Source organism: Mustela nivalis (assembly GCF_964662115.1).
Source record: "Mustela nivalis genome assembly, chromosome: 6".
NCBI classification, from domain to species: Eukaryota; Metazoa; Chordata; class Mammalia; order Carnivora; family Mustelidae; genus Mustela; species Mustela nivalis.
Window position 1 is genome coordinate 13157760 of NC_139025.1, and position 23085 is coordinate 13180844.

Consider the following 23085-nt stretch of genomic DNA (forward strand, 5'->3'; position numbering starts at 1 on the left):
AAGACACTACAGGAAAGTTTGTTTTGAGCAGAGCATACAGTTCTATTGTCCCGAGAAACAGGGTTATCCACCTAGGCTTTGGTCTGGGCAAATAGCACAGGTTTCATTTCTATGCTTTTCAGAATATCGATGAGGAGCTGGCAAACATAAGATTCTGAAGAAGGTCGAGAATACCCAGGGAGCGGAGCTCTGGTTCTCCAACACCTGCAAATGGCCTCTTCTGGTTTAAAATATGGTTCTCCTTAAGAAGAAAGCTTTGCTGTGTTTTACAGAGAATGTTACATGTCCAACTTCAGTGTTCTTATTGTGGGGTGCTACCTGCGGTCTTAGGCGGCTTTTGATGGAGCTTGTAACTGACAGATTTTTGCCTCAACGAAGGATCTTTCTTCTTGAACGACCTCCCTGACCGTTTTACCGTGGTCCCAAACAAACATGTTTATAACTGAATTTGATAAACTGGGAATCCCAGCACCCCGCAGGAGGGTGTTGAGGGAAGGGTGAAGAAAAGATATTTTTGGTTGAGGGGACCTGTCAAACATTTCAAGTCACATCACACAAGCAGCCGCCTAGTCTGTGACAGTTCTGACCACAACATCTGGATGGTGGTATCCGACAGAAAGAGAGTCTCTGAGATGATCTGATGAAGACGTTTGGCCCAAACGACTGGTTTCATGGTTATTTTGGGCCTGAGGTAGGTTTCTTTCCTTTTTTTCTTTTTTTCAGATTATTTATTTATTTATTTATTTAGTTGACATAATGAGAGAGAGAGAGAGGGAGGGAGGGAACACAAGCAGGGGGTGTGGGAGAAGGAGAAGCAGGCTTCCCACTGAACAGGGAGCTCGATGTGGGACTCCACCCAGGACCCTGGGATCATGACCTGAGCTGAAAGCAGATGCTTAACTAATGACTGAGCCACCAAGGCACCCCATGATGTAGGTTTTTAAAAATGTTGTTGATGTAAACTTTCTCCTATGTGTATTGGTTATATATGGACAGATCCCTGCATCTCGATTATGAAGCACTGGGCCTTTGTAAATATGAATTCTGTCCTGATCTAACACTCCTCCTGAGTTGCAGACATTACCATTCCAGCACCATGACATAAACACATCCATCTCCTGACACATGACTTTCAAAACCGCAGATTCAGTGCTCAGCTATCATCGTGAAATCCGCCTCATGCTGTAATGAGCTTGCTTGCCACAGTCCTCTCCTGAGAAAGAGATTATGCAATTAGGAGTAACAGAAATGCTGGGCATTCTAAGAAGGAAGCATCCCACAGATTGTGGGTCACTCACAGACTGTCAGAGGGAGGTAATCAAGAAGACATGACCACTGGTTCACCCTCAAGCTGGATGTAGGCAACTAGAGGCTTCTCACCCCCTCCCCATCCTCAGAATGTATGTTTTGTCCTCTTTTCCTACACTTGGGGCCATTTCAAGGATGCAGCCTTGTGAGAATAATGTGTTGTTGAGACCATCTGGACTGGATATGTGGGCTGGACCCTGCTGAGGTCTCTACAGAAACTTTAAGATTCTGGCAGGTGGATGCAGAGATTTACTTATCTTGTGGCTGCTCAAGACAAGACTCATATGTAAGTTCCCTTGCTTATTAAAATTCTTACCTATCAATCTGGAGTGTCCTGCCCCTTTTCTCAGTCTCCTTGCCCTCCATTTACAGAAGCCAGTTTGCAGACTAATGCAAATTGTTGATCAAAAGCAGATTCCTTGGTCCCATGGCCTTCTAGAATCTTTATTGCTAAGTTTCATAAATGACTCAGGTGATATGGATGCTCTGGCCTTCAAGCCATCCCTTGAGGAAGACCCTTTTCTAAAGTACCTAACCAGGAAATGTGTTTCCTCTCAGGACTAAACAGGAGGGAACATTTACTTAGAATCTTTTTTCCTTTTGTTGTCAGAGTGTAAAGAAAATAGCCCTTAACTCCGAGGAAAAGAAAAAGACTACACTACAGAGTGAGGGAAAGACAATGTGGGGGTCTTAAGAAAAGCAGCATCAGCTGTCAACTGTCACAAATTCACCGTCCTGGGAAATAGACCACATAGTGCCAAAGCCCTTATGCTCTCCAAATTCATTGCCATGCACACATACACCAAATGCACTGACACTAACCATATTTTCCCACCTTTGCCTGCCAATTCAGTCATTGCAACTAAATTGCCAACTTGTTTTCATTCTGTTCAATTTGTCACCCCGTTTGAGAGCTACACCATGATCAGTTCTATTACATACGTCCCTGCAACTTCTCACTTGGTAATGAAGTGATCAAAAGGTTTAGGAGTTTACCTATAAATGTATTTCATTTTATACTATGGAGGAGTTTTGGGAAAGATCCCGTACACAGCATACCCTTCCTTATTAAATAATTTCTGAGTGAATGAATGACATGTTAGGCTGAATCACATTATTTTGTATATTCACAGAATAGTAGATCAGATCATATTTGCAGTACAGCTAACAGTGACCTGATTCTTAAAGAAAACCCATGGCAAACACTTTTGAAAGCAAAGGCGGTTTTTGTTGTCATTTTGTTTCTTTGTTTTTGTTGTAAAGAGGATAATTACACCTTGATTTTTTTAACTTTTATTTTGAAATCATTTTAAATTATAAAATATTTTATGTAAGTCATAAAATATTATAAAGTAAGTCATAAAATATTATATTTTACATAAATACATAAAATATTATGTAAGTCATAAAATATTATAAAATATTTTATAAACTTTTTTTTTTTTGCAAAAAATAGTTCAAAGACCTCCCTCATACTCTGGAGTTGTTAACATTTCTGAATCAACTGAGCGTAAGTTACAACTCAACCCCCACCCCCCACTCTGCTTGCTTGCTCCCTTGTTCACTACTTTACCCCATTGTACGTCAGTGTGTATCTTCTAAAAACAAAACAAAAACAAACTCCTAAATAACCACAGTATAATCTTACAACAGGAAAATAACTTGACCCAATTTAATCTAATTAAGTCCACTAAAATTTTACCAGTTATGCTATTATTGTCATTTTTGTCAATATTGTCTTGGATCCCATTAAAGATCACCTGTTGCATTTAGTGACTTTTAATCTGGAACAATCTTTACCTTCATAGCCTTGGCATTTTTTTGAAGAGTCCATGCCAGTCACTTGAATTTCTCTCAGTTTGCATTTGTCTGATGCTTCATCATGACTTATATATTTATGTAGAAGTACTGCTGTGTTCTCACAGTATTATATCAGGAGACAACATGAGGTTGGTTTTTTCCACTACCAGTTTTTATTTATGTGAGCTTTTGCTGGTTGATTAAGATGCTATCTCCCAAGTATTATAGCGGTCATGTTAACTGGTAAATATGCAGTGCTTATTAATTAATAATTAATGATATATTGATGAGAATTAGTGAGTATTTTGGGGGGCATACATTGAGACTCTGTAAATATCTTGTTCCTTATCAAATTTTACTCACAAATTTTAACATCCATTCATGATTCTGGCTTGAATCATTTATAACAGTAGCAGCAAAATGGTGATTTTCTAATTCCTTCTTTCTTCACCTATTAGTGGTATTCTACCAGTAAAGCTTTCCTTTCTCCTTTTTTTTTTTCTTTCTACCAGAATGGACTCATTGATTTCTATTTTACTCGAAAGTTATAACTTGTCACTGTCATTATTTATTTTGATGCTTAAATTGTCCTAGATTTGGCCAGTGGAGACCTCTTCAGGCTCCTACATTCTTTTGACATAGCTCCATAATTCTTTAAGTACCTTCTTATTTTCTTGCACAACAAATTATTCCAGTTTCACCCACTATGTCATGGAGCTATGATTCCTTTTGGTGGAGAATGGTATTTAAAAATCAGAGTCTGACAGAAGGGCTATATATACTCCAATGTTCATAGTAGCAATGGCCATAGTCACCAAAATGTGGAAAGAGCCAAAATGCCCTTCAACAGATGAATGGGTAAAGAAGCTGTGGTCCATATATACAATGGAGTATTATACCTCCATCAGAAAGGATGAATACCCAACTTTTGTATCAACATGGATGGGAATGGAGGAGATTATGCTGAGTGAAATAAGTCACACAGAAAAAGTCAATTATCATATGGTTTCACTTACTTGTGGAGCATAAGGAGTAACACAGTGGACATTGGGTGAAGGAGAGGAGAAGTGAGTGGGGGGAAATTGGAGGGGAGAGGAACCGTGAGAGACTGTGGACTCTGAGAAACAAACTGAGGGTTTTAGAGTGTAGGAGGGTGGTGGGTAGGGTGAGCCTGGTGGAGGGTATTAAGGAGGGCACGTATTGCATGGAGCACTGGGTGTGGTACATAATGAATCTTGGAACATTGAAAAAATAAAATTAAATTAAAAAAATCAGAGTCTGAGTGTTAGGTGTTTTCATAGCTACTGGGGTACTGTTGGATTCAGACTTTCTCAGTGGACAGAACTAGGAAACATATCAACATATATACACACATATACCTCTACATATATTTTTCTATCTCTTTATCTATGTAAATTAAAAATAATTTCGTACCATTTCCTCTAATTTCAAGTCACATCACTGGGTTTCCTTTAATCTTCCTTCTTTTTATACCTATAATTCCCTTCTTCAACACTGAGAAAACTGCCTCCTATATCCTTAATATATATATTTGTTTGCTCAATTCTTGGTATGTAAACCAATGTGCTGAACATGCAGCAAAAAATATGGCCTGTCTCTATGAAGTTAGTTATTTTTATTATATACATATATAAAAATTATATTTATAGTATAAATGTGTTATATTAAATTATATATAAATTATATACATTATAAAATTATATAGTATATATGTCTATGTGCGTGTTATAGATATAAGTATATGTATATGTGTGTAATTAAATATTTCATATGAAATTGAACACAATGAAATAAAATATTTTCCATATTTATATAAGAAATTATATATCATGTATTAGAAAGCCCATATAATACATAAAATATATCAATATAAGTACATATATTATATATGATTTTATATAAATATTTGTCCCTAGCTTTATTGAGATATTACTGATATATATAACATGAAGTTCAAGGTGTACTCTGTGATTATTTGATTCATGTATATATTACAAAATGAGTACCATAATAAGGTTAGTTAACACTTCCATCCCCTCACAGAATTACCACTTTCTGTGTGCATAACAATGAAAATTTACTCTGTTAACAACTTTTAAGTATAATACAGTATTGTTAATTGTGGTCATCATGCTGTGCATTAGATCCCTAGAACTTATGTGTCTAATAACTAGGTTTGTACCCTTTGATCAATGCCTTCTCATTTCTCCCATCCCCTGGCAACTGCCATTCTACTATGTATTCCTGTGAAGTTCCACTTTTTTAGATTCCACAGTGAATTCATACAGTATATGTGTTTCTCTGATTTATCTCACTTAGTTTAGTTCCCTCAAGGTCCATCCATATTGTTGCAAGTAACATGATTTCCTTCTTTTTGGTATAGCTAATACTGGTTATTTCTGTGAAAAATTCCATTGGAATTTCATAATAATTTTGATAATAACAGTAAGTGTGTGTGTGTGTGTGTGTGTGTGTGTGACCCATTCATGTGTCCATGGACACTCAGGTTATTTTCATGTCTTGGCTATTATAGGTAATGATGCAATGAACATGGGGTTGCACGTATCTTTTTTTTTTTTTTTTGATATATATCCAGAAGTGAAATTGCTGGATCATGTGGTAGTTCTATTTTTAATTTTTTGAGGAAACTCTGTACTGTTTTCCATAGGGGCTACACCAATTCACATTCTCATCAACAGTGTTCAAGTGTTCCCCTTTTTCTACTTCCTCGATAATACTTGTCATTTGTCTTTTTGAAAATACCATCCTAACAGGTGTGAAGTGATATCTTATTGTGGTTTTAATTTGCATTTCCTTAAAATTAGTGATTAGTGACGTTGAAGATTTTTTCATGTACCTGTTGGCCATCTGTATGTCTTCTTTGGAAAAATGTCTGTTAAGTCCTTTGCCCATTTTCTAAACTGGTTTCTATTGAGTTATTTGAGTTCTTATACATTTTGGATATTAACTCCTTATCAGCTAGATGATTTGAAAATATTTTCTCTCCATTCTATAAGTTGCCTTTTCATTTGCTGTTTCCTTTGCCATATAGAAGCTATTTAGTTTGATGTAGTCGCACTTGTTTATTTTTACTTTTGTTACTTGTGTTTTCTGGAGTCATATCCAAAAAATTATTGCCAATACCAACAGTAAAGAGATTTTCCTCTGTTTTCTTCTAGTAGTTTTTCCATTTTGTATCTTACATTTAAGTCTTAAATCCAGTTGGAGTTGATTTTTGTGAGTTGTATAAGATAGGGGTCCCTTTTCATTCTTCTGCAAGTGACTATTCAGCTTTCCTAATATACATTATTGAAGAGACTATCTTTTCCCCACTGAATATTCTTGGCTCCCTCGTCAAACATTCATTGACTGTATATGAGTGGGCTTATGTCTGGGCTCTACATTGGTCTACTCTCTGTTTTTACGCTAATACCATGCTGTTTTGATTACTATAGCTTTGTGAAACCAGGTAGTGTGATGCCTTTAGCTTTACTCTTCTTGCTCTTTACTGCTTTGGCTATTTGGGGTCTTTTATGATACCATATACATTTTAGGATTCTTTTCTTTAGTGTAAAATGGTATTGGAATTTTGACAGAAATTATGCTGAATCTGTAAATGGCTTTGGGTAGTATGAATATTTTTTATAATATTAACTCTTTCAATCCATGAACATGGGACATCTTTCCATTCATTTGTGTCTTCTTCAATTTCTTTCACCAGTGCCTTGCAATTGTCAGTATGTGAATCTTTCGTCTCCTTGGTTTATTTAGAAGTATTTTATTTTCGATGCTACTGTATCAAGGGAAATACAGTGAGGTCTTTCTTCAGATGTTCCCTCATGACTGACCCTCTGCTGGTCTCAGAAATGCAGAGCTCCACGAGGAGGAAGAGCCCCAATCACCAACCATCTGTTGGTAAGCAGCCTGTTCTCCAAGTGTTACACAACTGTAGCCAGCTCCACAAAGATGCTTAAGCCAAATGCTAAACCTGGGGAAGGAAACATTTTATATTTCAATTTTAATAAACCAAATAACTGGGACATCAATTGAAATTATATTTTACTCATTAAGTTTAAGTGTGGTTTCCTTAGGTTGCAGGTTTTCTTCCAGGTTTTGGTGGCACCACTTTCGTGACTTAGCCCAAGGTAATACATATATCTGCTTGTGTCACTGTCCCCATTAGGCAAAAGGGTCTGAGGCCAGAGACTTATTTCATCAATTTCTAGTGCTTAGCAGAGGGTCTGACACAGGGCAGATGCTAATTGCTGCTTACTGGATTAAAGAGTGAATATATCCATTACTCAGTTTAGGACCGTGGGAAGGGAGCTGTTATATTGGGAAGGAGACTTTAAATTTCAACCTCTGGACCCACGTGGATGGACAGCCCAGGTCGTCCGTCCTTAGAAACCTTTTATTTCAAGTTTTTGTTTTCCTGGTAACACAATACAATTCAAGAATAAATCTTCAATTTACTCTTGATATTGGTTACATCGATATTGCATACCATTCCCATGGTTACCATCCAGCACCCACAATCTTATTGTTTTCACATGCATCTTCCTGAGGTTTTAGGTAAATATCCGGTGTCAAAGATCCCACATTAAAGATGTCTTCTGTTCAAATTACCCTTCTTCATTTTCTGTCTTCAACTTTTTTCTTTTTTCCCTAAGAATATTTGCAGAGTTAATTTTTCTTAAAAATTCTTTTGTGGTGTTCCAGATACGAATGATCATAAAATATTCCAAATGCAGCACGTTGTGTCAATGTTGAATCGATAAAAATAACGAGGTTAGTAACAATATCCCTGACGATCGCGGTGGCCCATTTTAATTTAGGGGGCGCCAAGCACACGTCGGCGATTCCAAGCTACCGGGCAAGATCACTTCGGACCTGGAATCCCTTAGACAACCTTGACGCCACTGAAGTTTCCAGACGCGGCCAGCTCTCGGGACTGACCAAAGGAGACTCCGCGTCGCTGAGCCAGTCTGCCAGTTTTCTCGGACGCAGCTAAAGTGCAGGAATTTCTAGGCTTTCCCTGGCTCGGGCACATCACAATCACAGTCGGCAGCATCCGCGGCGCTGGGAGCAGGTGAGCCCGGCGGACGCGCGCAGGTGCCTCGGCCCCTGCTGGCCCCCGCCCCGGCCCTCACCCAGACCCCACCCCGACCCCGCCCCGGCCCCGCCCCGCGCCGTGCGACTCGGGGCCCAGGTGCCGGCGCCCAGGTGCGCGCGGCGCGGGGTTGCAGCTCTGCTAGACACCCGACAGCGGGCGCCGCTGCGGCGGTTCGCGAGCGGCGGAGCCGAGCGACTTCGAGAGTTGGGGCAGCTCCTGCGCCCGGCCCTGCTCGCGGCGAGAGCTCCTCCCGGCTCCGGCTTCCCCCAGCTGCGGAAACCCGCGGGCGCCGAGGGGGCGGACCGATCTCCGCGGACCCCGGCGTCCTGGGGCGGCCGAGGTGGGCGAGGGCCGAGCGCCGGAGACCCCGAGCGCCCCGCGCCCCAGGCACCATGCGACCCGCCGCGCCTCCTCGCCGGCCCCGGGCTTCGCTCTCCGCTCGCTGAGCCCCGCGCTGGCCACCGCGGCAAGTCGCAAAGACGAGGCGGGTCTCTGGAGAGCAGCGGGGGACACCGCCTCGGACGTCCCCTCCGCCCCACAGAGGCTGCGGGTCCCTCGTTCTCTGGGCTTCTCTAGCTTTTCCATGAACCTGGCGCAAGCTTGGCTTTAGGAGAAATTCAGAAGCCGGAGGGGGAGTCAGTGCAATTCTTTGGTTGCTAAGGTAATTGTAGTTGTGACAAAAACGGGCAAGAAACAAATGGGGGGAAAAGATGTTTTAAAACGGTAGACCCCTCCCCCCCATTCATATGTGTTGATTTCATTTCATCTCCTGGGTGTGGATGCTGTCCATTTCAGATGCGTGACAGGTGTCGGTGAGTGCGTGTGTGTGTGTGTGTGTGTGTGTGTGCAGTTTGGGACTGTAGAGGCACGAGCTTACATAAGTGGTTAGGCAAGCTGGCGTGCGGACTTGTGTGGGATGGGTGCAGGTCTGCATATAAATCATGTTCCCGGGTTTCTGGGTGTGAAGCGCTCACTGAGTGGGTCCAGCGCGCAGAGGGGACGCGCTCTGAGGAATTTCCAGTCTTCCGATTTTGTGATCGCAGGTGGGGCACCTTTATCCCAGAAGCAGAGGTTCATTAACTTTTTTTTCTGAAGAAGCTCGCCCTTTGGGAGCTTGGAGGAAAAGAAGAGCGAGTGGTGAGGTGTGGAGGGCAGGGCGGGTGGGAGGTCTGTTCTTGGGGAACGGCTGCAGGGAAGGGGACGGGAAGGTGTTCGCTCTCAGACGGCGACAACCGACCTGGCAGCGTGAAGAGACCGTCTCTGCCGTCCCTGTCAGGTTGTAAACGTGGCCCGATGAGACAGAAAAAAGTGACCCAGAAAATTTAATGTTGTTCAGAATGAAAGCTGTTCTATCTTATCTTATTATTATTATTATTATTATTTTTTAAGTTTGATGGAGTAGGAACATTATTTCTTGAGAAGAGTGATATTTCTGTGTTACAGGTTGAAGATATTTGGGGCTCGTTGGTTTGGGATTGTTTCCTCAGCATTTATCAATGGTTAGAAGCTGGATTTGTAATTTCTAATCAATACCTTTGAGCAGCCCCAAAGTAAAACGGCAGAAACAGGTAGTGTTTATTAGGCAAAACCCAACATTGGACCCTTTTCTCACCAGAGGGGGTTGAGAGATGGAAGAATGCGAACCAGGCTTCTAAGGGTCTGGAGGGAGTTACAGACTGAGCCACAAGTTTGTGTGGGTTCTGTCAAAAAGTGGTTGAAAGGGGACTCTTGTAGGTTTTAGCTTGCTACATTCACAGCAAGGCTTCTATAGACCAACTTCCATAGGCAGATGGGTAATTATATGGAATGGGAGCTAGGCGTTGGAGAAACTTTCTGTAAGTTGTACATTCATATTATTTATTATTTATTAATTTTGCAATGGGTGAGACTGCTCTGTGAAAGAAAGTAAGCAGAGAACTGAGGGAAATTTGAGGCTTTTTGGCAATGCCCCTCTGGAAGTGAAAGCTTGCGTGCTAAACAGCCAAACCTGAGATAATAAGTTCTTTCTGAGTTCTCTGATACTACTGTCAAGCCAAATTGTTGCATAAGTCTGGTGATCTTAGATACTATAAATGTTGGGGTGTAATATATACACCTCATAACTCATTCTTTTCTGAAAGCGTCTGTAAATTCTAGAAATATCAACTGTTGTGAGATATTTTGGTAAAACAGGTAGCCACTAGGATTTCCTTTTCTGTAGTCGTCACCTTGGTTAACTTTACTTCTCTGCTTCATTTAAGAGACTTGAATTAACACTCACTGCATTTCTTTTGCTCAGAGTTTCAGTAAAGCAATGCTAGTTTTTCTTCATGTGATGAATTTGTCTTATAAAGTGAAATATTACAGCAGTGTTTTTACGGCAGAAATGTCTCTTTAAATGAGACGGTCCTTATTTATTTGTTTATTTATGACTTCTCGAATGAAGTAACTGATATAGATATTTTTTAATGAGCAAACATTTCTTGATAAAGAAAAAACATTTTCTAAAGGGTATTGAGGACAATGAAATTTGCCAGTAATTTTGGACGTCTTTTTATCCACAGGGACAGAATTTTATGTGAAAGTAGGATCATTCTGTTTCTTATTTCTCTAATATCCCCCATGCATTTTATCCCCTGAACTCCTAAGATTTTGCCAGGAATTGCTGAACATTCTGTTTTGTGCCAGAGGTTAAACATCAGGGCGGTATGAGTAAGGAGCTATGTGTCACATCAACGTTTTTCCAAAGGGATGCTCTCAGAGATTTCAATAAATGTTTCCTTTACTTCGCAGTTAGCTTATCTTAATTCATAGTGCTTTGAACCCAGGAAAGCATTTAACCTCTTCATGTTAGTGCCAGCTGGAAGGAATATATTTACTGAATTTCATCTTCATTGTAACATATGGCATGATATAAATAATTACTACACACACACAGTATCCTGCTGTATGGAGAGAAATGGAATTACAAAATAAACCTTCATGTCGAGTGATTTGGAGGTAACATTTCAAAAAACAGTTTTACTTTTTTTTTCAATTACCAAAGTAATATGTAACCATTGGGAAAAATTCGGAAAAATACAAAGAAAAGGGATTGTAATTCTCCCATGGGAGGTGAACCACAGTTGATATTTCTGCATATTGTAAATTTTCCCAGATTTTATTCTGATCACGTTATTCATTGTATTTTTATACTTCTCTCCCCCAGCCTTCCTAGTTTTCAAATGTTGAAAATGGAACTTGGACTGTTAAAGGTTTGGGAAATTACTGCTAGTTTACTGTATGGTTTTGATAGATCAGATTTGAATTTTGTTGGTGGTCCTTATTTTCCAAGAGAGGAGTTTCTCTGTTTTTCTGTTTTCTTTGAAAAATGAAGGCTTTCACTTTGGGTTGGAAATACTTAGGGCTCCCCATCAGATTTAGGGATTAAAGTGTCAGAAAAGAAAAAGAACCTTGGCCATGTGTAGGTTTGAGTGTGTGTTTGGAGGGGGGATACCTGAATTCTGGTTTTAATTTCTCCACCTCATGTGGCCTTTGCCCCCTGCCTGTTTCCTCAAAAGATAAATGAAATTTTGAGATTTAGTTAATAAACTAACCTATTTGTTGTTACGATATTTGACGATGATGCTAGTTGTTCAAAGGGTACTTTTTCAAACACAGATGGTTGGGGGTCAACCCCAGAGTCTCTGATGTAATTGGGTCTGGGGTGACACCTGAGAATTTACATTTCTGGCAAGTCCCCAGATGATGCTGACTCTGATGGTCTGGGAATGATATCCAGAACTAGATGACGAGCTCTTTGGGGGAAGAAGCCCTTTTTCACTTTTTTTTTTTTTAAAGATTTTATTTATTTATTTGACAGAGAGAGATTACAAGTAGGCAGAGAGGCAGGCAGAGAGAGAGAGAGGAGGAAGCAGGCCCCCTGCTGAGCAGAGAGCCTTATGCGGGACTGGATCCCAGGACCCTGAGATCATAACCTGAGCAGCAGCTTAACCCACTGAGCCACCCAGGCGCCCCCCCCCTTTTACACTTTTCTTGGCATCTATCTGCCTAGTGCCTGGCAATGCACTTGCCAGTAGGACCTCAGTAAGCATCAGTTGAATCAATATTAGTTTTATCTGTGGGTAAAAACTTTCTTAAATTTGGTCAAGATAAAAAAGGTAACCATCCAAAATTTGGAACCGTTAAGTCTATAGTAAGAGTAATATTCAGTCATGAAACCCAGTTCTTCAGACAGCAAGGAAAGCAAAAGTGCTTACGAGTAGGCCATTAAAATGAACATTTAATGAGTTATCTTAAATAACTCAGAGTACCTGCTTGGAATGTTACAAACTGCAAAGCTTATGTATGCTTCACTGCTGCCTTCCTGACATCTGAAAGAAGCAATTCATTTTCTATCACATGTACATTTCCAAAAGGGTGTATGTGTGTAAATTCACTATTAATTATCTTAACTACAAAAGCAGAAGGTCAGAGAAGCAGTGGCCTAGACTCCTCTCCCCAACTGCATCCAGAAGGTAGAACAATAATCATTAGAACATCACAAAATGCGGACCTAAGACTTGGAGAAAACATTCACCTGCGTCAGTCCATGAAACCGATCAGTGGCCACGCCAGAAATCAGACCCAGGCCTGAGTTCTGCCCGACACCCAAGGCTGTTCTTCATTACTTCCCTCTACGGACACTGAATGAATGCATCTGAAGGCCAGGAGAGTCCAGTTGGCCAAAATACCCCAGTTACAATGTTTGATCATCCTTGCATAGCTGCCTTGTGATTAGACAATTAATCCTTCTACCTAGGTGTTAGAAACAGAGGGTGCAGACAACCCCCTTTTTATGGATGGAGACTTAAAAAATATGTAAATATTTGAATAGGAACAAAGTTGATGTTCACATAACCAGCCTATCCAAATAAGTTGTGGAGATCCGCTGTCTTGGTCTCTGTAAATGCTTAGGAAAACCGTAAAAGGAAAAAGCCACCTTTAAGTTTTTAGGGAGTAAGTTCCCTTATCCCCTTATTATTCCCTAGTGTCTGCTCTACCCAGGAAGATATTTTCTTGCCAGGAGGGCTTCGCACCACAAGCAGAGCCCTCTCCGATGATGGCTGCTTGAACCTGCATGAAGGGGAATTAGCGTGGCTGCCCTCTGGAGGACCCAGGGCCCCTGTACTGTGCTCCCCGACACCTGGCCAGCTCTGAGCCCAGACAGAGACCTGACACTGGTGGCTCTTGAACTAATAGAACAGGAAATTAAGAACCCTGTTGATTGGGTTTCTGAACCTCAGTTTCCTCATCTGTAGAACAGAGATAACAAAGTGCTCCTGGAGTGTGCGTGGTTAGGAGGAAAAGAGAACTCACATAGCGTGCTTCATGAAGGAGGCACCGTGACGCCAGGGGCTGGACCCTGTCACACCGATTGCCTATTTTGTAATAATTTTGATTACTTATTGTTGGTCTGCAGCCCTTGGAGTTTCCTGAGATTAATTGGAAACCTATCTGGGTACAGGAGGGCAAGGAGTCTGGGAAAACAGGTCACACCGGATTGGTAGTTGCAGGTTTAATTGGCAAGGAAATTTACATATGAGCTTTGTCTCCAGCAGCTGCAAGCTAAATAGATCTTCATAATGTGTTGCCTGCCAGAATCTTTAGGTTTTTATAGCAGCCTTGAAGGGGTTCACATATGTATTCAGTCCAGAGGGAGCTCAACAACCCCTTCTTCTCCAAGGGCTGTGTCCTTGCAGATGGCTCCCACCATGGGAACGGTGGTCCCGCAAACATTCCGAGGGCAGGAGAGGGGCTGAGGTGCCTCTGAGGGCCCAGGTCCAGCTCCTGAGTCACCAGGTGGTCATGTCCTCTTGATGACCTCTTCCAAAGTGAGTCTTTTGGGAGGTAAATATTTCGGTATAATGGTTGCCCCTTCTGCTGTTCCTGAGGACTTGCTTATATCAGCCTAACATCTGAGGCACTCCCAAGTCCCTTGGAGAACCCTGCTCCATAGATTTGAGAAGGTTCGTAGGAAACAAGCAGGCCAGACACTAGGTGGAGAGGGTGGAATGGGAAAGATCTGCCTTTGCAGTAGCCAAGGATATGTCTGTTTCCTTGAGCCTGAAGACCATTAATCCCCAGCAGGAAGAGATGTGAAAATGAGGGACTGCTGCTGCCCGGCTGTCTCTTGTGTCAGAATGTGAGCCACCCTCGAGGCAAGGCTGTGTGGTATTTTTTCTCTCTGTCCTTAGTGTCTCTTACAGTGTTCAGTACGGTAGGAGTTTGGTGAACGTTTGCAGAGTTATTGTAGGGTGGCAGCTCTGGGTGGGTGAATGTGGGAGGGAGGATGAACGAGTCTGGGTAGAGATGCATGGACTGGCCAGGGTATGGGGGCATGGGCTGGAGCAGGTGTAGGTGCAGGGTGCACGTGGTTATTATTCCGTTCCTATTGTTTCCTTGATTTTGCCTGGCTAGATAACCTGGGGTTGATGATACACTGAGGCTCTCATCCTGGTTTGTAATTTGCAATTATACACTAACATTTGTCTCTCCCCCTGTCTGTGGTCTGCTTTTTTTTTTTTTTTAAACCATGATTTTTTCCTGCACCCAGCACAGGGCCACACACGTAGTCAGTGCTTGGGAAGGCGCTTGTTGGTTTCCTAAATAAAAAGTTGCCAGGCCTACAAAGCTATGGATCTATAACAAAGAAATAGACTGATAATACTCAGCACTTGTAAAGCTTTTTGTAGATCACAGCCTCTTAACAAGAATTAGGTGTTATTACTCCCATTTTATGAGTAAGAAGACTGAGGCTGAAAAAGAGGTTCGGCCACATGCCCTATGTCAGAGAGGTATTGACTAGAGAGAAACTGAGAGATTTAAACTCCAATCTCATCTGACCACAAAGTTCCAGGTCTCTCTGATGTATCACAAACAAAGGGTAGACTGAGTCCCTACCCTTGAGATCACATCAGTTATCTTGGAAAAATAATAGAGATAAATAGAAAATTAACAGTGAAGGATGATAAAGGGCAGTTTAGGGGAAAATGCATGGGATTTCATAAACAGATTCGGTAGCAAATAGATTACAAAAACAGTAAGCATTTCAGTGCAGAGAGACAATACCGTATAATCGGAGCTGGTAGAGACAGGCTTTGGGAACGAGGTAGAAATTTCATAGGTGAAGAGAAGGATAACAGCAAGCTTTGCAGGTGGAGGAGTTGATAATTGGTGAGTAAAGCAATTATTGTTTGCTTTCAGAGTTAAGAGCCCATTTCTTGGGAAACCTGGGGACCTCTGACTCATTTTTGATAGAAACATGGGTACCAAACAACACTTTCCTTTTTTTTCTAAAAGCAAAACAACCCACCCATGTGTGATGAGGAATGGTGTGTGACACTGAACTCCCGGGTTCGGAAGGCATTAGGATCAGGTGAGGACTGTGTTAAAGCAAAGGGTATGTGCTGCTCAGAAAGCTCGTATTGCCATACATTTTTAATCATTAGCAACTAATTTCAACTGGAAAAATATTGTATAGATGTACATTGCCCGGTCCAACCTGAACACATGTTTGAGCTGGCTTTGTTTTTCATGTTTGTGGCCTCTCTGGAAGAAAGACAACAACTCGAAAATATGTCCAAAGTATTTTTCCCTTAAGCTGCTGTGTAAGTGCTACTGTGTTCAGATTCCAAACCAAGCAGGAAGATGCCATTATATCATTTTGCTGACCATACTTCCTAAAACAAAGACTGATTCAGCAGCTGGTCAAAATAGAAAGGATGCCTTCACAAAGAATAAATTTATTGATTATATTTTAGAATTTTTTTTCTTTTTTAGGGGAAGGCACTTTGCCTTTTAGAATGGCAGATAGTTTAGGGGCTTGGCTGCTGGCTGGCTTCCACTAGAACCCCGGGGTCTGTGACATTGGACAAAGTAGCTCAACACTATTGATCCACATTCTCCCCGAATACAGAATAGGGTTGAGAAATTGTGAGAGCTCTGAGGGCATTAATGAAAGAGAGATTGTTCCTGGAAATCTATGGTTAGGCAGCTCTTAGTTGGGGTGGGTGGGGTTCTTACCCCAGGGCATTTCTATGGTCTCTGCTGCTATTCCCTGCTTTTTACCCGGTTTGTCCTCTTTGGCAGTAGGTCCTACTGCCCTACACCCTTTTCTAGATCATGATTAATCAGGTATGATGGCTCCTGCTTTCAAGAAGTTTAAAATGCTGTGGGGGGAGAAAAGAGAAACAGAATGTGGTAAGACAGGCACATATAAGGATGGGGGAGGGATTATTGGGAGATTTCATTGAAGACATTGGTGGATGAATTGGACGTTTGATAACCAATGGTTTTGGGGCCTGGAGAGATGGGGGCAGAGGACAGAGTTGGCAAGGGTGTACTTGAGGCATTTCAACGTAGGTAAAAGGATAGAGGTGACAAAGTGTGCAAAGAACATCCCCCTCTTGAGAATCAGGTCCTTAAAAACCTATCAGGCAGGAGAAGTCCATGTTGATGAGCTGAAAATTTAAGGTGAGACAGGGACAGGGGAAATCTAGGTGGTAAGCAAACTGTTTAATGAATATTTATGCTTATCAAAAGTGAAAAGAGAAAACAGGGCATTGTGAGTGACATTTTCCCCACCTTCTGTTGGTAATAGAGGGTGTGCCACAGTGAACTTCTAGTTCTTGCTATATTCTAGGAGATCACGCCTCTGCTGAAATGCTCATAAGTGGTTTTGCTTCTTAGAGTCAATGCACAATTCCCCTACAAATAAATGGGTATTTCCTTGCCCGGTGTCAGGCTGTCTGTCCAAAGGTTCAATGCCGTTCTGACGTTTTGACTGCGAGCTTGACCGCTGACTCCCGGATCTTCCTGTGGCTCAAGGGTAAAGTGGATGAATCTGGGATAAACCTTACTTAACTTGCGTGGCAGAACTGATTAGGAAGTTCTCAGATGTCTCACCCCAACGTTTAGCGTATTCAGCTTCTTGCCAAAGCATATGTTGTCAATTCCAGGTTTTCATTTCTTTGGCTTCCTGTAGCTTTCAAAAGCTTCTCTGCGAAAACCGCTTCCCCTGCCTGCCATCTGCCTTACAACTTCCCTCCCCCACTTTACAAAATCTGTGTCTAAGCCCCAGTTTCTTGTATTCTCTAATTATCTGTACCAGGAATGACCTGTTGGCTCTCAAATGTGTATTTGGAAGTAGAACTTTGCTTATTGGAAATTCTTGGTTGGGGTAAATTTCCCTGGGGCTGAGATTAGATATGTTGTTGGTCATAGGAAGATGGACAGTGATTGACAAGACTAGAAATTCAAATTGGGTCGAGTCTATTGGGACTTGAATGTCACATATATACCTAGTGGTCAGGGTGATAACGGATATTCAGGGTTTTCTGGCATAGAGAAAAAAAAAAAACTAAAAGAACTGAATTAAAGCAAAATTTAAACCAACTCAAGGAAAGGTATTTATGTGACTCATACATTTGGGAATTCAGGCATGGCTGGATCCAGGAACTTTAGAGGTACTATCAGCATTCTTAACTTGATACCCCATTATCTTGATTTCTTTCTTTGGTGACACTAGAGAAAAAGAAGATGATCACTAATATCCCTGTCCTTATATTCTTTTCACACTGTCCCTCACACAGAAGGGGTCTTCTTTCTTCCAGTGTCCTTATCTCAGTCTCAGGGAAGGACCCTGATTGATCTAATTTGATCCAATCAGTATGTCCAGTGATACAGCATACTCTGGCCAGGATAGTTCCCCGGGCCCACCCTTCCCTATCTGAACAAGCAAATATGAGAACAAAAAATACACTGGGCAGTGAGAAACAGTAACTGCCCCAGTCTTCTCACCTGGCTGAAGGACTTCCGGTTTTATGTGCTGAACAGTGGAATGAATACAGAGTGTTTCAGGCACTGTTTGAGAATCCTGAGACCCTTTATATAAGAGTCAGAAAATGTCATTATCCAAAATAAAGCTTTCGGATAATGTGAAACATTCCCTCAATTGTGCATTTCTAATCTCGCTTCACTTCTGTACCATCTTTCTTATCCAAGGATTACTGCTTCTGATCTACAGCTGCCACGCACAAATGCCAGAGAGAGTGGATATAGTGGTGACAGACACGACCTCTGGCTCCCATCATCCCTACAACCCTACAGTTCTCTCACTTTTTGCACTGCTAACTCCGAGACAACTCAGGTGTCACCTTGAGAACAAGAGATGCTATATTCTTCTTCTCTCAGAATATTTGCACTATTCTTTTTTAAACATACAATTTTAGAGAATAAGACATCAAGAAAAGTACATAAATCATTGCTTAATAAATTTTCAAACAGTAAATATATCCATATTATCACTCCTGGATCAAGAGAGAGAATATTACCATTCCCTTGGAAGATGCCCCACGATGCTCCCTCCTAGTAACTACACCCTCTCCTTCCTTAGTGGTAACTATTAACCTCATTTCTAATACCATGGTGTTCCAACTTATTGGGAGTATTCCAGATGTATATGGAATTATAATATATGTATATCCCCCTCCCTTTTTGTGGCTTCTTGTGCACAATATTGTTTGAGAGGGTCCTCCATGTTACTAGCGGAACTAGTTTTTGTTGCTATATAGCAAAACCCACTTTGTGATATTTTATAGATTGTTTATCTGCTGTTTGTTGATGGGCATTTGGGACATTTCCAGTTTGGGGCTACTGAATAATGAATGATGAATAATGCTGCTCTTAACTGTTTTGTGTGTGTGTTTGGTGTACATATGAAAGCATTTCTTTTTGGTATATACCTAAGACTGCATTGCTGGGATGTGGGGTACATACATCCAACTTAGTAAGTTCTTACAAGGAGTTTTCCTAGGTGGTTTTACCAGCTTCTATTCTTGCCATCGGTTTATGAGTGTTTCAGTTTCTCTACATACTTGTCAACACTTGCAATTGTCAGACTTTTTAATTTTAGACATTATGGTGGGTGCATTGTGGGGTCTTACTTATTGTGGTTTCAGTTTTCTCTGGTGACTAATGGTGTTGTGTCTTTCTAATATTTTGGGGGTCACTCTTTTTTTTTTAATCTTTGTAGTTTCTGTTCTAGTTTATTGCCTATTTTAAAACTGGTTTGTCTTTTTCTTTTTTTTTTCTTTTTTTTTTTTAAATTTTTTATTTTTTATAAACATATATTTTTATCCCCAGGGGTACAGGTCTGTGAATCACCAGGTTTACACACTTCACAGCACTCACCAAAGCACATACCCTCCCCAATGTCCATAATCCTACCCCCTTCTCCCAAACCCCCTCCCCCCAGCAACCCTCAGTTTGTGAGATTAAGAGTCACTTATGGTTTGTCTCCCTCCCAATCCCATCTTGTTTCATTTAATCTTCTCCTACCCACTTAAGCCTCCATGTTGCATCACCACTTCCTCATATCAGGGAGATCATATGATAGTTGTCTTTCTCTGCTTGACTTATTTCGCTAAGCATGATACGCTCTAGTTCCATCCATGTTGTCGCAAATGGCAAGATTTCATTTCTTTTGATGGCTGCATAGTATTCCATTGTGTATATATACCACATCTTCTTGATCCATTCATCTGTTGATGGACATCTAGGTTCTTTCCATAGTTTGGCTATTGTAGACATTGCTGCTATAAACATTCGGGTGCATGTGCCCCTTTGGATCACTACATTTGTATCTTTAGGGTAAATACCCAATAGTGCAATTGCTGGGTCATAGGGCAGTTCTATTTTCAACATTTTGAGGAACCTCCATGCTGTTTTCCAGAGTGGCTGCACCAGCTTGCATTCCCACCAAGAGTGTAGGAGGGTTCCCCTTTCTCCGCATCCTCGCCAGCATCTGTCATTTCCTGACTTGTTGATTTTAGCCATTCTGACTGGTGTGAGGTGATATCGCATTGTGGTTTTGATTTGTATTTCCCTGATGCCGAGTGATATGGAGCACTTTTTCATGTGTCTGTTGGCCATCTGGATGTCTTCTTTGCAGAAATGTCTGTTCATGTCCTCTGCCCATTTCTTGATTGGATTATTTGTTCTTTGGGTGTTGAGTTTGCTAAGTTCTTTATAGATTCTGGACACTAGTCCTTTATCTGATATGTCGTTTGCAAATATCTTCTCCCATTCTGTCAGTTGTCTTTTGATTTTGTTAACTGTTTCCTTTGCTGTGCAAAAGCTTTTGATCTTGATGAAATCCCAATAGTTCATTTTTTCCCTTGCTTCCCTTGCCTTTTGCGTTGTTCCTAGGAAGATGTTGCTGCGGCAGAGGTCGAAGAGGTTGCTGCCCGTGTTCTCCTCAAGGATTTTGATGGATTCCTTTCGCACATTGAGGTCCTTCATCCATTTTGAGTCTATTTTTGTGTGTGGTGTAAGGAAATGGTCCAATTTCATTTTTCTGCATGTGGCTGTCCAATTTTCCCAGCACCATTTATTGAAGAGGCTGTCTTTTTTCCATTGGACATTCTTTCCTGCTTTGTCTTTTTCTTAAAACAAATCTGAATCCAAATATTTTCCCCACTTACATGTATTCAAAATACCATTTACTATTCTGTGGCTTGCCATGTAACTCTATTTGATGAATAAGAGATCTTGCTTTAAGTGTAATCCAAGTTGTTAATCTCTTCCTTTATGGTTGTTTTTGTGACTGCTGAAGAAATGTTTGCCTACCGTCAGACCATGAAGTTATTTTCCCATTTTGATTTGTAGAAACCCTGTTGTTTTGACTTTTATCTGTAGGTAAAAGATCTACCTGAGGTTGATTTTTTGCCTATGACATGAAAAAGAGACCCATATTTATTTTGTTTTCCATATGTATATTTAGTTAGCTTCCTATGCTACTTATTGAAAAGTCTCTTCCACAGCTCTGACATGTCACTTTCAGTATAAATCAGGTGATCATTTATACGTAGGTCTCTATCTACTTTCTAGCCCCTTCTGTTCTATTTGGCATTCTTATTCTGATACCACACTGTCTTAATATAGCTTAATAAGAGGTCTATATCTGATAGCATATGTCCAGTTTTGCTCTTATTTAAGAACAGCTTGGTTATTCTTACACCTTTGCATTACAGTATAAATTTAAAAATCCTCCTTTGATGATATTTTGATTGGGACAACATTAAATCTCTAGCCTAATTTAGGAGTAAACTAATGTCCTTAAAATGTTGACTCTTTCAATCCATTTCATTTATTTATCCCTTATTTATCCCTTCATTTATTTAAATCTTTCATTTCTGTTATTGTTTTGTTTCTTTCCATGTGGTAAAGGTATGGCACATCTTTCTTCAGATATATTCCTAGTATTTGACATCAGTTGATGATATTATAAATGATAGCATTTTTCAATGTGTTTTCTGATTATTAGTCTATGGGTATACAAAAATACAGTTGATTTTTATTTATTGACATTGAATCCAGTGACTTTCCTTATTCCCTTATTAATTCAAAGAGTTCTGTGTAGATTACTATGGAATTTCCATGTGCACAATCAAACTAACTTCTTCATTTGCAATCTTCCTTTGCTTCCTTTCATTTCTTTCTCTTGCCTGTCGTGCTGGCTTAGACTTCTACTATAACAGAGAATAGAAGTAGTCATAGCAGGCAGCCTTGTCTCATTCCTAATCTCAGTGGGAAAGTTTTCAAAGTGTGGTTATTAAATATTATGGTTGCTATGTTTCATAAATACCCTTTATTAGGTTAAGCCAGTTCCTTGATGTTCAAAATTGGCTAAGAGTATTTTCCTGAATAGATGCTGAATTTGACTAGATGCTTATAGAATAGTTGCGTGGAATGTCTGGCCCATCTCGACACTCCCCCACTTCCCCTCTTTTTTTTTTTTTTTGATCGTGGTCTTACATGTCCTCATTGCCTCGGGAGCTTTCCCTTTTCATATTTTATCTGGCTTTCCTAGTTCTTGAGGGTCATTCTATAATAAAGTAGACTCTCCTTGTAGGAACTAGTATACACTAATCGAACCTTTTTTTGTTTTGTTTTTCATCAAATACAAGTAAAAGTATAAGAAACCTTCAGAAACCTATTCAATTGTTTTTTTTTTTTTGACCTATTTTGCTTCTGCCTGATGAGCTTCCTGAATAGATTTTGTTGTTTATTTGTTAAATCTTGCTATCTCCAGAAGATGAAAAGCTTGTTACTGCTGCTCCAAACGCAGGCATAGTAGGGAGTCATAGAAAAGAAGTACTTTCTATGTGGATTAAAAGAGATATTTAGGGCACCTGGGTGGCTCAGTGTGTTAAACCTCTGCCTTCAGCTGGGGTTATGATCTCAGGGTCCTGGGATTGAGCCCTGAATCAGGCTCTCTGCTCAGTGGGGAGCCTACTTCCCCCACCTCTCTGCCTGCCTCTCTGCCGACTTGTGATCTCTGTCTCTGTCAAATAAATAAATCTTAAAAAAAAAGATATTTAAATGCCTAGTTTGAGGGTAAAAGGTAATGACTTTACCAGTTCTAAAAAGGAAGAAGAGGAAGAGGAAGAAGAAGAAGAAGAAGAAGAAGAAGAAGAAGAAGAAGAAGAAGAAGAAAAACGAACAAAATCTCAAGGAATATAACTGACATTCTTAAAAAAAAAAAAAAAGCCAATAGGAGTGCCTTTCTTCTTAGGTCCTCTGGGAGCACACCCTCCTCTTTATTTCTTAGTCATCCCCTTCTTGTGTATAAAAATTGGCAAAGCTTCTCTGTCACTCCTACTTCTTCCCTGGCAGGGATACAATCGTTATCATGTGAAATCAGAGAATAACAAGAGTTGCTTCTGCAGTCCCTACAGTCAGTAGTATTAGACGCTATGATTTTAGATCTCATACTAATAAAATATAAGTCCTTTCATGTGGGAGGAAAGACATTTGGAACC

General features: G+C 40.6%; 1 protein-coding gene across 7 annotated transcripts in view; it reads left to right on the top strand.

Annotated features, from left to right (window-relative positions):
* Positions 1-8395: 8395 nt before the first annotated feature.
* RGS6 (regulator of G protein signaling 6) overlaps positions 8396-23085 on the top strand; it is a 544877-nt gene continuing 530187 nt past the window's right edge. For 3 of the 7 annotated variants that reach the window (XM_082733462.1, XM_082733461.1, XM_082733459.1), the window contains exon 1: positions 8396-8903. The gene's annotated coding sequence lies outside the window, so the exon portion shown is untranslated. The remainder of the gene's footprint in view (positions 8904-23085) is intronic. The other 4 variants (XM_082733464.1, XM_082733465.1, XM_082733463.1 and 1 more) reach the window with 2 other exon arrangements.